Raw genomic sequence first — 15,531 nt, 5'->3', positions numbered from 1 at the left:
CCAGGGCGAGTAGTCCAGACTGATTGTCCCTCCAGTAGTGAAAAGGATTGCTCTTACGCCCAGCTGGAGGCTCACTGAGGTAGCTCTCCAACTAACTCCTCCAGTATCTCGTCAAAGTAGCTGCCGAGGCTGCTGGTTGAGCTTCCAGCCTCCATTCCTGGTGTTTGCCTTGCTGCCTCAGCCTCAGCCACACCTTCTCCAAAGGGCATGGTCTTCAGTTCTTGTTCCATTTTCATCACCTCTACCTTTAGTGCCTCCTTTGCCTGATCCAGGTTGGGAGCATTAGTGAAGAACCTTAACATTTGGATAACATGCAATAAAGATATATCAATTATTTTACAAACCCCGTTTCCATGAGTTGGGAAATTGTGTTAGATGTAAATATAAACAGAATACAATGATTTGCAAATAATTTTCAACCCATATTCAGTTGAATATGCTACAAAGACAACATATTTGATGTTTAAACTGATCAACTTTTCTTTTTTTTTGCAAATAATCATTAACTTTAGAATTTGATGCCAGCAACACGTGACAAAGAAGTTGGGAAGGCTGGCAATAAATACTGATAAAGTTGAGGAATGCTCATCAAACACTTATTTGGAACATCCCACAGGTGTGCAGGCTAATTGGGAACAGGTGGGTGCCATGATTGGGTATAAAAACAGCTTCCCAAAAAATGCTCAGTCTTTCACAAGAACGGTTGGGGCGAGGTACACCCCTTTGTCCACAACTGCTGGAGCAAATAGTCAAACAGTTTAAGAACAACGTTTCTCAAAGTGCAATTGCAAGAAATTTAGGGATTTCAACATCTACGGTTCATAATATCATCAAAAGGTTCAGAGAATCTGGAGAAATCACTCCACGTAAGCGGCATGGCCGGAAACCAACATTGAATGACCGTGACCTTCGATCCCTCAGACGGCATTGTATCAAAAACTGACATCAATCTCTAAAGGATATCACCACATGGGCCCAGGAACACTTCAGAAAACCACTGTCACTAAATACAGTCGGTCGCTACATCTGTATGTGCAAGTTAAAGCTCTACTATGCAAAGCGAAAGCCATTTATCAACAACATCCAGAAATGCCGCCGGCTTCTCTGGGCCCGAGATCATCTAAGATGGACTCATGCAAAGTGGAAAAGTGTTCTGTGGTCTGACGAGTTCACATTTCAAATTGTTTTTGGAAATATTCGACATTGTGTCATCCGGACCAAAGGGGAAGCGAACCATCCAGACTGTTATGGACGTAAAGTTCAAAAGCCAGCATCTGTGATGGTATGGGGGTGCATTAGTGCCTAAGGCATGGGTAACTTACACATCTGTGAAGGCACCATTAATGCTGAAAGGTACATACAGGTTTTGGAACAACATATGCTGCCATCTAAGCGCCGTCTTTTTCATGGACGCCCCTGCTTATTTCAGCAAGACAATGCCAAGCCACGTTCAGCACGTGTAACAACAGCGTGGCTTCGTAACAAAAAGAGTGCGGGTACTTTCATGGCCCGCCTGCAGTCCAGACTTGTCTCCCATCGAAAATGTGTGGCGCATTATGAAGCGTAAAATACGACAGCGGAGACCCCGGACTGTTGAACGACTGAAGCTCTACATAAAACAAGAATGTGAAAGAATTCCACTTTCAAAGCTTCAACAAATAGTTTCCTCAGTTCCCAATCGTTTATTGAGTGTTGTTAAAGAAAAGGTGATGTAACACAGCACACTTATTTCTCACCCTATCATGTCCGTGTAAGCCATTTGGGATCAGAGAAACTTTGTTTTTCTTTTCCTGTGAATAATGATGTAAAGATTTCAAGACAGTTCATACAATAAATTGTTGTTTCTAAGTGCATGTAAACGTACTGAATGCATTGTGTGACTGCGCAGAGATGGATGTTACTAAAACATGTGTTTGTCTTGTTGTCTTGCAGACGTCTGTGAAGAACATCTTCTCCCTGAGCAACAGAAGTGGACCTTCAGGATGCGGATGGAGGAGCCAGGGCCCTCTCACATTAAGAAGGAAGAGGAATACCCACTGATCCCTCATTTTAAAAAGGAAGAGGAGGACCCACTGACACCCCGATTTAAAGAGGAAGCGGAGGACCCACTGACACCCCGATTTAAAGAGGAAGTGGTGGATCCACTGAGCCCTCACATTAAGGAGGAAGAGGAGGACCCACTGACACCTCATTTTAAAGAGGAAGAGAAGGACCCACTGACACCCCATTTTAAAAAGGAAGCCGTGGATCCACTGAGTCCTCACATTAAGGAGGAAAAGGAGGACCCACTGAGCCCTCATATTAAAGAGGAAGACCCACTGACCCCTCTCATTAAAGAGGAAGAGGAGGAACACAGCATCAGTCAGCAGGGAGAGCATCTTGAAGGACTGGAGGAGGTTGATGTCACCAAGATGCCAGTGACTGGTGTCCCTGTGAAGAGTGAAGGTGATGAGGTCAAAGGTGAGAGTGAGGAGAAGAGAGAGGCGGAGCCTCCAAGCAGCAGCTCAACTCAACACATGACAACAGAAGCTGATGGAGACCACTGTGGAGGATCACAAGCAGACAAGCTCTTAGCTCCACTATCAGATAGTGAGGACACAACGTCACACTCTCCTGACACTGATGATGAAGACTCTAAAGATGATAAGACATGTCACACTGACAACACACACTTCACATGTTCTCAGTGCGACAAAACTTTTAAAACTCCTAGTAAATTGAAAAGTCACATGAGAACACACACTGGAGAAAAACCTTTTTCCTGCTCAGAATGTGGTAAAAGTTTTGGAACAAATTATAATTTAAAAGTACACATGAGAACACACACTGGAGAAAAACCTTTTTCATGTACAATATGCGGTAAATATTTTACTCAAAAGCAGCATTTCAAAGCACACATGAGAATACACCCTGGAGGAAAACCTTTTTCATGTTCAATCTGTGGTAAAGATTTGAATCAAAGGGATCATTTGAAAAGACACATGAGAACACACACTGGAGAAAAACCTTTTTCCTGCTCAGAATGTGGTAAAAGTTTTGGAACAAATTATAATTTAAAAGTACACATGAGAACACACACTGGAGAAAAACCTTTTTCATGTTCAATCTGCGGTAAAGATTTTCCTCAAAAGCAGCATTTCAAAGCACACATGAGAATACACCCTGGAGAAAAACCTTTTTCATGTTCAATCTGCGGTAAAGATTTTACTCATAGGCAACATTTGAAAATGCACATGAGAATACACCCTGGAGGAAAACCTTTTTCCTGGTTCAAACACTGATGACATTTATTAATCAGACAAGAAGCAAGGAATCATGCAGAGACAGATTTCAATTTAGCTCATGAGGCGAACGCATGGAGCCACACACTTAGTCACAGTCTCGCCCTACGCTCTAAGGTTCAGCTCCCGCGTCCCTCTATTTATTCAGGAGTTCCACAGTCAACATCACTAAGACTGTCTCTAAAAGGAGTGGTCACATATATTATGCAAAGCAGGTCCAGTACGCACAATACGTGACAGAATGTGCTGGGGGCCTTGTGATTTCGCCTTCTCTCCGCTTCGTCTGCGTGTTGTCATCTTATATTCGTTGAGGTCCTTGAAGTCTCTGCTTCGTCTGCGTGCTGTCGTCTTATCTTCGTTGAGGTCCTTGAAGTCCTTGGCTGTTAGCGGGTTAAAACAAAGATAACATCTGCGGATGAGGCCACCCTTCAGACAAGGAGTTTTGTCCTTGTACAGATACAAAAGTCTAACTTGAGCACAATAGCTAATAACTAAAGCAACAGACCCCGACTTAAACAAGTTGAAAAACTTATTTGGGTGTTACCATTTGGTGGTCAATTGTACGGAATATGTGCTGTACTGTGCAACCTACTAATAAAAGTCTCAAACAATCAAAGACTTTAAGCATTCTAAAGTTGTGTGATAATATACAAACCCCGTTTCCATATGAGTTGGGAAATTGTGTTAGATGTCAATATAAACGGAATACAATGATTTGCAAATCCTTTTCAACCCATATTCAGTTGAATGCACTACAAAGACAACATATTTGATGTTCAAACTCATAAACTTTATTTTTTTTTTGCAAATAATAACTAACTTAGAATTTCATGGCTGCAACACGTGCCAAAGTAGTTGGGAAAGGAGACACATTTTTGAAGCTTCTCAGGTGGAATTCTTTCCCATTCTTGCTTGATGTACAGCTTAAGTTGTTCAACAGTCCGGGGGTCTCCGTTGTGCTATTTTAGGCTTCATAATGCACCACACATTTTCAATGGGAGACAGGTCTGGACTACAGGTAGGCCAGTCTAGTACCCGCACTCTTTTACTATGAAGTCACGTTGATGAAACACGTGGCTTGGCATTGTCTTGCTGAAATAAGCAGGGGCGTCCATGGTAATGTTGCTTGGATGGCAACATATGTTGTTCCAAAAGCTGTATGTACCTTTCAGCATTAATGGTGCCTTCACAGATGTGTAAGTTACCCATGTCTTGGGCACTAATACACCCCCATACCATCACACATGCTGGCTTTTACACTTTGCGTCAATAACAGTCTGGATGGTTCGCTTCCCCTTTGGTCCGGATGACACGATGTCGAATATTTCCAAAAACAATTTGAAATGTGGACTCGTCAGACCACAGAACACTTTTCCACTTTGCATGAGTCCATCTTAGATGATCTCGGGCCCAGAGAAGCCGGCGGCGTTTCTGGGTGTTGTTGATAAATGGCTTTCGCTTTGCATAGTAGAGCTTTAACTTGCACTTACAGATGTAGCGACCGACTGTATTTAGTGACAGTGGTTTTCTGAAGTGTTCCTGAGCCCATGTGGTGATATCCTTTAGAGATTGATGTCGGCTTTTGATACAGTGCCGTCTGAGGGATCGAAGGTCACGGTCATTCAATGTTGGTTTCCGGCCATGCCGCTTACGTGGAGTGATTTCTCCAGATTCTCTGAACCTTTTGATGATATTATGGACCGTAGATGTTGAAATCCCTAAATTTCTTGCAATTGCACTTTGAGAAACGTTGTTCTTAAACTGTTTGACTATTTGCTCACGCAGTTGTGGACAAAGGGGTGTACCTCGCCCCATCCTTTCTTGTGAAAGACTGAGCATTTTTTGGGAAGCTGTTTTTATACCCAATCATGGCACACACCTGTTCCCAATTAGCCTGCACACCTGTGGGATGTTCCAAATAAGTGTTTGATGAGCATTCCTCAACTTTATCAGTATTTATTGCCACCTTTCCCAACTTCTTTGTCACGTGTTGCTGGCATCAAATTCTAAAGTTAATGATTATTTGCAAAAAAAAAAAAAGTTTATGAGTTTGAACATCAAATATGTTGTCTTTGTAGCATATTCAACTGAATATGGGTTGAAAATGATTTGCAAATCGTTTATATTTACATCTAACACAATTTCCCAACTCATATGGAAACGGGGTTTGTATAGACATGATTATTCTAACACTCAGAATGTGGTAAAAGGTTTGTAATTAATCAAAGTTTAAAAGTACACATGAGAGCACACACTGTTGAGGAGACTATATATATATATATATATATAAATATATATATATATATATATATATATATATAAAATAAATACTTGAATTTCAGTGTTCATTTATTTACACATAGACACACACATAACACTCATCTACTCATTGTTGAGTTAAGGGTTGAATTGTCCATCCTTGTTCTATTCTCTGTCACTATTTCGGAACACACATATTATACAAATATACATTATAAAATCAATAAGAAAACGGGAGCTCTAATTTGGGAGTCTGAATTCGGATCAGAAGTTCCTATATAAACATTGCGCACTCACGTTGCCTTTTTGTATTGATTACTGCAGCTGTGCACTGGATTCATTCACAAATACAAACTACAACTCACAAACACTTTAGAGTTAGGCTCCACCATCAGAATGTGTACTTCAACTTATAAAGATCACATGGATATTATTCAGTGAGTTGATTCACCAAAACTAACCTGTTATACAGGAGGAAAAAGCACACAGGACGTTTCAATTGTTCACAGACTGGTCACGCTCATCAGAATGACAAGACACTTCCGGTCTGCAGGCGATAGCATTCAATTGGGAAGAAACGCCCTACTGCCCCCTACTGACCAATGTGAATACTGATAAATGTGTAATGACAGCTCCAAAAACGAGTTCAAACCACAAAATAAAATAAATAAATCAACACAAAAATGTGACACATTATGGGTGGGTCACATATGCATGTACAGTAGATGGCAGTATTGTCCTGTTTAAAAGTGTCACAACATTGCTGTTCACGGCAGACCAACTGCTTTACGGTAGACACTGTTGTTGTGTGTTGTCAACACGTCACTCAGGTCCGCCTGAATTTCGGGAGTTTTTCGGGAGAAAATTTGTCCCGGGAGGTTTTCGGGAGAGGCGCTGAATTTCGGGAGTCTCCCGGAAAGTCCGGGAGGGTTGGCAAGTATGGCCTGAGGCTGCTCCATGATCTCTGACGACGATCAATTAGAAATGACCAACGACAGAAGTGCGACGATTCTGTTGGCAGCAGCATCTCGTTGACGGATGCGCTTCCTTGTAAAAACACAGTTTGGCGCGCAGGCGTCAGTGCGACACAGTTGGCGTATCGGTCACGTGACCCAAACAGCTCATGATCGGTCACGTGACTTTCTAAAAGCGGTACGCGCACCGACACAGGGTTTTGCTCTATGAGCTGGACGCATGCGCCGATGCACCGGTGTTGCCGGACCCATCACTAGTGCCATTCAAGGTCAGCATACATAATGTTCTATAACCTACATTTGATTTAGTTATGATAGCTTGGAATAAAGGGATTGTCATATCCAAACACATTTCTACAGTACTGGACATTCAATCATTTGCACGCGTCAAAGTGGTCAACACAGTCGCCCTCAGTATCAGCCCAAAGGTAAGGGCTGTACAATGATAATAAAATGATGATACAAATGTGATGAATTCATCTTGATACTGTCCTGCCACAGTGAATATGTTTCCCTTTTAAAGGGCAAAGTCCTCCCAGGGTCTTTTGTCCTAATGACTGTCTGGTTAAAGTGAGGAGACTATAATTTAGGAAAACTATTTATTTTACAAATGGACTAGAATAAGTAACACATTTTTACAGCTAGCTAAATTCGACAGAACACCTGCATCATCTTCTCAACAACACCCACATTCTTACATACAACATATTTAAGATTGTCGGTAATAAATAAATACAAAGTGTATTCGGATACAAACAATTATTGACGATGTTTACTCTATTAAAGGACATATATGTGCACATGTATGCACTGATTAAAAATACAGAACTATGATGCCATACTTGCCAACATTGAGACCTCCGATTTCGGGAGGTGGGGGGTGGGGGCGTGGTCGGGGGTGGGGCAGGGCGTGGTTGGGGGCGTGGTTAAGAGGGGAGGAGTATATTGACAACTAGAATTTACCAAGTCAAGTATTTCATATATATATATATATATATATATATATATATATATATATATATATATATATATATATATATATATATATATATATATATATATATATCCTGAAAATATGCAAACAAAACTGTGTTTAGATAATTGTTACTTCAAACTTGCATAAATAAATATTAAGGAATATAACATAACTTGGCTTCTGAGAGCTTCAAAATGTAATGAATAAAATGCTAAAGTTGTTGATAAACAAGCAATTATTTTAATAATTAAAAATGGTCATTTTAAATGAATTATTATGATAATTTATAATTAATTATTTCAAATATGTTTATTTTAATGTATAATTCTATGGCTGGATGTAATAAGGAGTCAGAAAAAATACAAATAAAAATAAAATTAATTTTGATGTTTTTAGCAAAATATAGTAAAAATTAATTTAGTTTTTTTTTTTTTTAAATTAACAAATATATTTATTTTTAGGTAAGATAAACATAATAATACAATTTATCTCTAGTCTGGATGATTTATTTCTTGTCACCCTGTTGTCCTCCTGTCAAGGCTGTCCTCACTCAGGTCCGCATGGAGCTGGAGGGGGCGTGGTCTCCAGCTCCGGCTGAAAATCGGGAGATTTTCGGGAGAATATTTGTCCTGGGAGGTTTTTGGGAGAGGCGCTGAATTTCGGGAGTCTCCCGGAAAATTCGGGAGGGTTGGCAAGTATGTATAATGCCCACGTTTAGACTTTCTCCATCAAACGCTATCTTGCTTTTTCCTCCTTCTTCTTCTTCTTTCTATTTCCAGCAGACTAGTAGAAGATCTTAGGTGTATTGCTGCCCTCCACAGGCTATTAACAGAATGTCCTCCTTCTGTCCTATGGCCCACACTACAGACTTGGACACAAACAGGACAGGAAGTAAAAAGCAGCTTTAAGGAAGTCAAAAACAAAATGTATGCATTCTTTCCAACGGCCGCTGGGTGGCAGCAGAGGCTCCATGTATTACCTGAAGAAACATTTGACTTCTGACCTTTCCACATTATTTATCTCATCTTTACTGCTGGAGTTCAGCTCACTGAGGATGTAAGCTCCATTTTGGTATTTTAATTATCTTTAATTATTCATAAACAGGCTTAAAACAAACCATTATTATCATTACTGCCTCATTTTTTTCACTCTCTACTAATTAAAACAATTATAGCATAAAAACATTCAGGATGTTCATACAAACAATATTACACATCCCCAAATGTACCACTTTATTATGGTATTAATATCATATATTATTACATTGAATATTCACATGTTTATAACAGTGCTGAACATTTTAATTTCCCCTCGGGGATTAATAAAGTATTTCTGATTCTGATCATTACATCACTCTCATAAAGCCTTTAAAGCTGAATATGTTTTTTACCATAGCTCAGCTTCACAATGTTGGAATAATATTCTTCTATTGTTTAGAATATTACACTTGACTCTTTTTCTTTGCTCAAATGAACAGGATGAAAGTGTCTTTAATTGTCACTACTGAGTGTAACTATATATAATTATGTATATAATAATCTTCCATTCTTCACCTTCATTACCGCTTGATTTAACTCTCATCTTATTTTATCCAGAGAGAACTTGACCATAAAAAGATGGCTGCACATCAATAAACTGCCACTAAACTTCAATACAACTAAATATATCATATTTGGAGATTGTAAAAATGTAAAACACACATTATGATGGATAATACTGAAATGAAAGGAATAAAGGTAATCACATGTTTAGGAGTTAATATAGATGATGAAGTAAGCTGGACAAATTTTAGAATAATTATGTATATATTTGTCATGTCTGTGTGATCATGTTTTTGTTTTGGTCATGTTCGGTTTTGTTTTTGGACTTTTTGTGCACTTTTGTTTTGTCACCATAGCAACTATTAGTTTTCACCTGTCACGTCACGCACCTGTTTCACATTTTGAGTCACGCACCTGTTTTCGTTAATCATGTCTACAGTATTTAAGTTCATTGTTTTCAGTTTGTCGTTCTGACGACATCCCACAATTATGCTCTACACACTCTTCATCCTCTTAGATCCTGCTTCATGTCCCATGCCAAAGTAAGTTTTTGTTACATGTTTATAGTCTTTTTGGTTTCATAGGTTGTTCTCCGCCATTGTGCGCGCCTTTTGTTTACTTCCTTTTTTTGTAGTTATAGTCTATAAATAAAAATGTACTTACATTCCCGTCTCGCCCGAGCCAATTTTCCGTTGCATCCCGGAAAAGCAAACACCCAGGATCGAGTCATGACAATATTATCATCATAACTTTATGCTTAAGGGCCATACTATAAAGTATTGTCAATTTGTGCTGAAATGGTATTTTTGTATTTGTGCAGAGCTAGCAATCCGAAAGATTGCTAGCCTCTTTATCGGTGTTGTGTCCAGACTCGGCCTGCTGGCTGCCAAGGCCGAACATTTTGTTCCAAGACCAGACAAAGCAGAGACTGGACGATTGCACCAAGTGTCAACATATTTGCATTTTTGTACAACCATATATTGTGTCTTACTGGAGTTGTCGAGATTACCCCCCTTCCCTCAGTCACCTGATGGAATAGGGCCATTTCCTAATAAATAGAGGAGGCACGTGGGCTTTTTTTTAGAACGTAGTTTGGATCTGTAACTAGAGTACAGCCCAAAACACGTGTCTCCTCGAGCTAAATTGAACTCTGTTTTTGCATGTTTCCTTACTTCTTGTCTGATTGGCATACATACTTGCCAACCCTCCCGAATTTTCCGGGAGACTCCCGAAATTCAGCGCCTCTCCCGAAAACCTCCCGGGACAAATATTCTCCCAAAAATCTCCCGATTTTCAGCCGGAGCTGGAGGCCACGCCCCCTCCAGCTCCATGCGGACCTGAGTGAGGACAACCTTTTTTCAGACGGGAAGACAACAGGGTGACAAGAACTAAATCATCCATACTAGAGATAAATTGTATTATTATGTTTATCTTACCTAAAAATAAATATATTTACTAATTTAAAATTTTTTTAAAAAAAAATACATTTTTACTATATTTTGCTAAAAACGTCAAAATTAATTGTATTTTTATTTGTATTTTTTCTGACTCCTTATTACATCCAGCCTTAGAATTATACATTAAAATAAACATATTTGAAATAATTAATTTTAAATGATCATAATTCATTTAAAATGACCATATTTAATTATTAAAATAATTGCTTGTTTATCAACAACTTTAGCATTTTATTCATTACATTTTGAAGCTCTCAGAAGCCAAGTTATGTTATATTCATGTTATATTTATGCAAGTTTGAAGTATCAATTATCTAAACACAGTTTTGTTTGCATATTTTCAGGATATATATATATATATATATATATATATATATATATATATATATATATATATATATATATATATATATATATATATATATATTTATGTATGAAATACTTGACTTGGTGAATTCTAACTGTCAATATACTCCTCCCCTCTTAACCACGCCCACTGCCACGCCCCGTTTCACCCCCTGACCACGCCCACCGCCCCCCACCTCCCGAAATTGGAGGTCTCAAGGTTGGCAAGTATGCTGATTGGTAGATGTCATCGGTGTTTGAACCTGACACACTACATATAAATCATAGAGAAAACCTACAAAAAATGTAGAGTGCAATACTAAATAAAATAAAATACATACCCACAAATTTATTGTACCCAACTTTAGTTGAAGCATACATTGTTTATTGCATAAAGGTCTGGGGACATACATATAAAACAATCACACAAATTACACAAGAGAGTAATAAAGGCTACTAATAGAATGGATTATAGAGACCCAACAAATGATTCATAAAGTCACACATTTAAAAGTAAATGATCTTGTATAAAAGACAACTGCTCAAATGATGTATAAGGTAAATAATAATATGCTTCCAGAAGTGGTCCAGAAGATGTTTCAGATGTGAACCAGTAAATATGAACTAAGAGGGATTTATGTGTACTCAAAAGCAAAGGTATGAACACATGTAAAACAAATATGTATATCATATAAAGGAGTTCATCTATGGAATCATCTACAATTAGAAATTAAAAATATGTAACACTTCATTATTTAAAAAAAAAAAAACATATATAAAACACTAGTATGAATACCGGTAAGTATAAAAGTGAAATATGAATATCTACACATAAAATGTTTATTGTATGTAACATATTTTATGTACTGTTTATTCTCACCTTTCCAGTCAAATTGTTCTGTTGATTTTAAAGTACACAAATGTGTATATTAACTCATGTACTTGACTGAAATAAAAGCACTAATCTGAAGTGTCTAATCTATAAATGTTAGAATCATATTAACAAGATTGTGTTACACACACAACAATGATGTCACACATGTTATATGTGCTGATGTTGTTAGAAAGTTTATTTCAAATCCTGCATCTTCATTTGCTGCTGCTGTTCTCACCAGCACACTTGTGTTTCTTACACTGGTACTTATAGGAGAATCTTTCACCACACACACTGCAACTCAACACTTTCTCTCCTGTGTGTGTTCTCATGTGTACTTTAAGAGTGTTTAGGTGACGAAAGCTTTTGATGCAGCTTGAACAGGAGTATGGTTTTTCACCAGAGTGTGTTCTCGTGTGTGCTTTCAATTGCTGTCCTTGTATAAAACTTTTACTACATACTGAACAACTAAGAGGTTTCTCTCCAGTGTGTGTTCTTATGTGTACTTCCAAATGCTGACTTTTTATAAAACTTTTACAACATACTGAACATATAAAAGGTTTTTCTCCAGTGTGTGTTCTCATGTGGCTTTTCAAACTTTGACGATGAGTAAAATCTTTACCACAGATTGAACATGAAAAAGGTTTTTCTCCAGTGTGTATTCTCATGTGTTCTTTTAAAACTTGATTTAACACAAAACCTTTACCACATTCTGAGCAGAAAACGTTTTTTCTCCAGTGTGTGTTCTCATGTGTGTTTTCAAATGGCCCATTTGATTAAAATCTTTACCGCAGGTTGAACATGAAAAAGGTTTTTCTCCAGTGTGTGTTCTCATGTGTATTTTTAGATGACAATTGTGTTTAAAGGTTTTGTCACAGAGAGAACATGTGAAGTGTGTGTTGTCAGTGTGACATGTCTTATCATCTTTAGAGTCTTCATCATCAGTGTCAGGAGAGTGTGACGTTGTGTCCTCACTATCTGATAGTGGAGCTAAGAGCTTGTCTGCTTGTGATCCTCCACAGTGGTCTCCATCAGCTTCTGTTGTCATGTGTTGAGTTGAGCTGCTGCTTGGAGGCTCCGCCTCTCTCTTCTCCTCACTCTCACCTTTGACCTCATCACCTTCACTCTTCACAGGGACACCAGTCACTGGCATCTTGGTGACATCAACCTCCTCCAGTCCTTCAAGATGCTCTCCCTGCTGACTGATGCTGTGTTCCTCCTCTTCCTCTTTAATGTGAGGGGTCAGTGGTTCCACCGCATCCTCTTTAAAATGGGGTGTCAGTGGGTCCTCTGCTTCCTTTTTAAAATGGGGGATCAGTGGGTATTTCTCTTCTTTCTTAATGTGGGAGGGCTGTGGCTCCTCTGTCCGCATCCTGAAGCTCCACTTCTGTTCACTCTCACCTTTGACCTCATCACCTTCACTCTTCACACTGATGAGGTGTCTCTTGTCTTCCTCTATGAAGTGGGGGGACAGCCGCTGTTGTTCTTCATATTTAAAGTGGGGTGGCTGTGGCTCCTCTTCTTTCACGTGGAGGTGCTGTGACCTCTTCTGCTCCATACTGGAGGACCCCTCCTGCTGCTCAGGTGGACGATATTTTTCACAGATGTCTGCAGGACACAAGAAGACAAACACATGCTGGGTTTGACATAGATAAGATTTTACCAATTCAGATTTCATTTTCGATTCTGCTTTACGATTTGGTTATTTGTGGACTCACTTTTGCTTTCACATTCAGTAAAAAGGAGAAGAAACAGGTCGATTAGCATCAACTTTGACTAGTTGAGAAGTAACATGAGCGTACAAAGCCAACAGTGAGGTCTTAAGAGGCACAGATTTTACGAGTCCCCCATGAGGTGCCAGAGGGCCCTAAGGACAATATTCTGCTTTGAAAATAATCTATAAAATAAAAATATTTTTGGCAAGAAATTAACAAAATACTACACGTTATTTTGTGGCAATTACAAAAGAATGTCCAGTATAATTCTCAGGGCATTCAATCAATCACAACTGGACTGTTAAACTGAACATATCTACATAAATATACAGTATATATATATATATATATATATATATATATATATATATATATATATATATATATATACCCCGCCTTCCACCCGATTGTAGCTGAGATAGGCTCCAGCACCCCCCGCGACTCTGAAAGGGATAAGCGGTAGAAAATGGACGGATGGATGGATATATAAACATATACACATGCATATATACAGTCACGATCAAAAGTTTACATACACTTGTAAAGAACATCATGTCATGGCTGTCTTGAGTTTACAATCATTTCTACAACTCTTATTATTTTGTGATAGAGTGATTGGAGCACATACTTGTTGGTCACTAAAAACATTCATGAAGTTTGCTTCTTTTATGAATTTATTATGGGTCTACTGAAAATGTGCTGGGTCAAAAGTATACATACAGCAATGTTAATATTTGCTTACATGTCCCTTGGCAAGTTTACCTGCAATAAGGTGCTTTTGGTAGCCATCCACAAGCTTCTGCTTGAATTTTTGACCACTCCTCTTGACAAAATTGGTGCAGTTCAGCTAAATGTGTTGGTTTTCTGACATAGACTTGTTTCTTCAGCATTGTCCACACGACTTTGGGAAGGCCATTCTAAAACCTTCATTATAGCCTGATTTAGACATTCCTTGACCACTTTTGACGTGTGTTTGGGGTCATTGTCCTGTTGGAACACCCAACTGCGCCCAAGACCTAACCTCCGGGCTGATGATTTTAGCTTGTCCTGAAGAATTTGGAGGTAATCCTCCTTTTTGATTGTCCCATTTAAAGCAGCAGTTCCATTGGCAGCAAAACAGGCCCAGAGCATAATACTACCACCACCATGCTTGACGGTAGGAATGGTGTTCCTGGGATTACAAGCCTGACCTTTTCTCCTCCAAACATATTGCTGGGTATTGTGGCCAAACAGCTCCATTTTTTATTTCATCTGACTACAGAACTTTCCTCCAGAAGGTCTTATCTTTGTCCATGTGATGTCAGATGAAACAACAATGGAGCTGTTTGGCCACAATACATTACATTATATTAGGGCTGCAACTAACAATTAATTTAATAATCGATTAATCTGTTGATTATTACTTCGATTAATCGATTACTAATCGGATAAAAGAGACAAACTACATTTCTATTCTTTCCAGTATTTTATTTTTTAAAAACCAGCATACTGGCGCCATGTTCTTTCAACTTGCCAAATAAAACAAGGAAAATGTAACAAAAATGCACACTTTTGACACCCTTGCTATAGATAATAAAACATTTAATCTGATAAATGTATCGCTAAAAAGCAGAGCCTGGCGACGCATGCGCGTTTATCACAACTCTCTCTCTCTCTCTGTCTCTGCCCCTCCCTCACCAATGCTGCTGTTGTTTTGTTTTTAACCCCTTCTTAACCCTGAACGTACATTGAAAATACACGCAACCCTAACTCAAAATGCCGGACATTTGAGGCATTTAAGAAACACCGCCCGACAGCTCCGCAAAAGAGGACATGTCCGGTGAAAAGAGGACGTACGATCGATTTCACGTCTGGTGAAACCAATCGCTACTAGTCCTCTTTTGCTAGCATGCTAGCAGCTAACGGGCTAGGGTAGACTGACCATACCTCATCTTTTCCCCGGACATGTCCTCTTTTGCGGAGCTGTCAGAGCGGAGTTTCATAAATGCCTCAAATGTCCGGCATTTTGAGTATTGTTTACACAACGTGCAGTACGTTACTTAATATGTCCGTGTAGAAACTCGTTCGGTACACCTCCGCACCGAAACAAAACCCCGGTACCGAAACGAT

General features: G+C 38.9%; 2 protein-coding genes and 1 pseudogene across 2 annotated transcripts in view; 1 reads left to right on the top strand and 2 right to left on the bottom strand.

Moving 5' to 3' along the window:
• LOC133623968 (uncharacterized) overlaps positions 1-15,531 on the bottom strand; it is a 289,936-nt gene that overhangs the window by 37,504 nt on the left and 236,901 nt on the right. The window lies entirely within an intron of this gene.
• LOC133624001 (uncharacterized) overlaps positions 1-15,531 on the top strand; it is a 270,822-nt gene that overhangs the window by 234,105 nt on the left and 21,186 nt on the right. The gene's annotated exons all lie outside the window — the stretch shown is intronic.
• Positions 11,706-12,921, bottom strand: LOC133624006 (uncharacterized; annotated as a pseudogene).

Source organism: Nerophis lumbriciformis, linkage group LG26 (assembly GCF_033978685.3).
Source record: "Nerophis lumbriciformis linkage group LG26, RoL_Nlum_v2.1, whole genome shotgun sequence".
Classification (NCBI taxonomy): domain Eukaryota; kingdom Metazoa; phylum Chordata; class Actinopteri; order Syngnathiformes; family Syngnathidae; genus Nerophis; species Nerophis lumbriciformis.
This window is presented reverse-complemented; position numbering and strand designations above follow the sequence as displayed.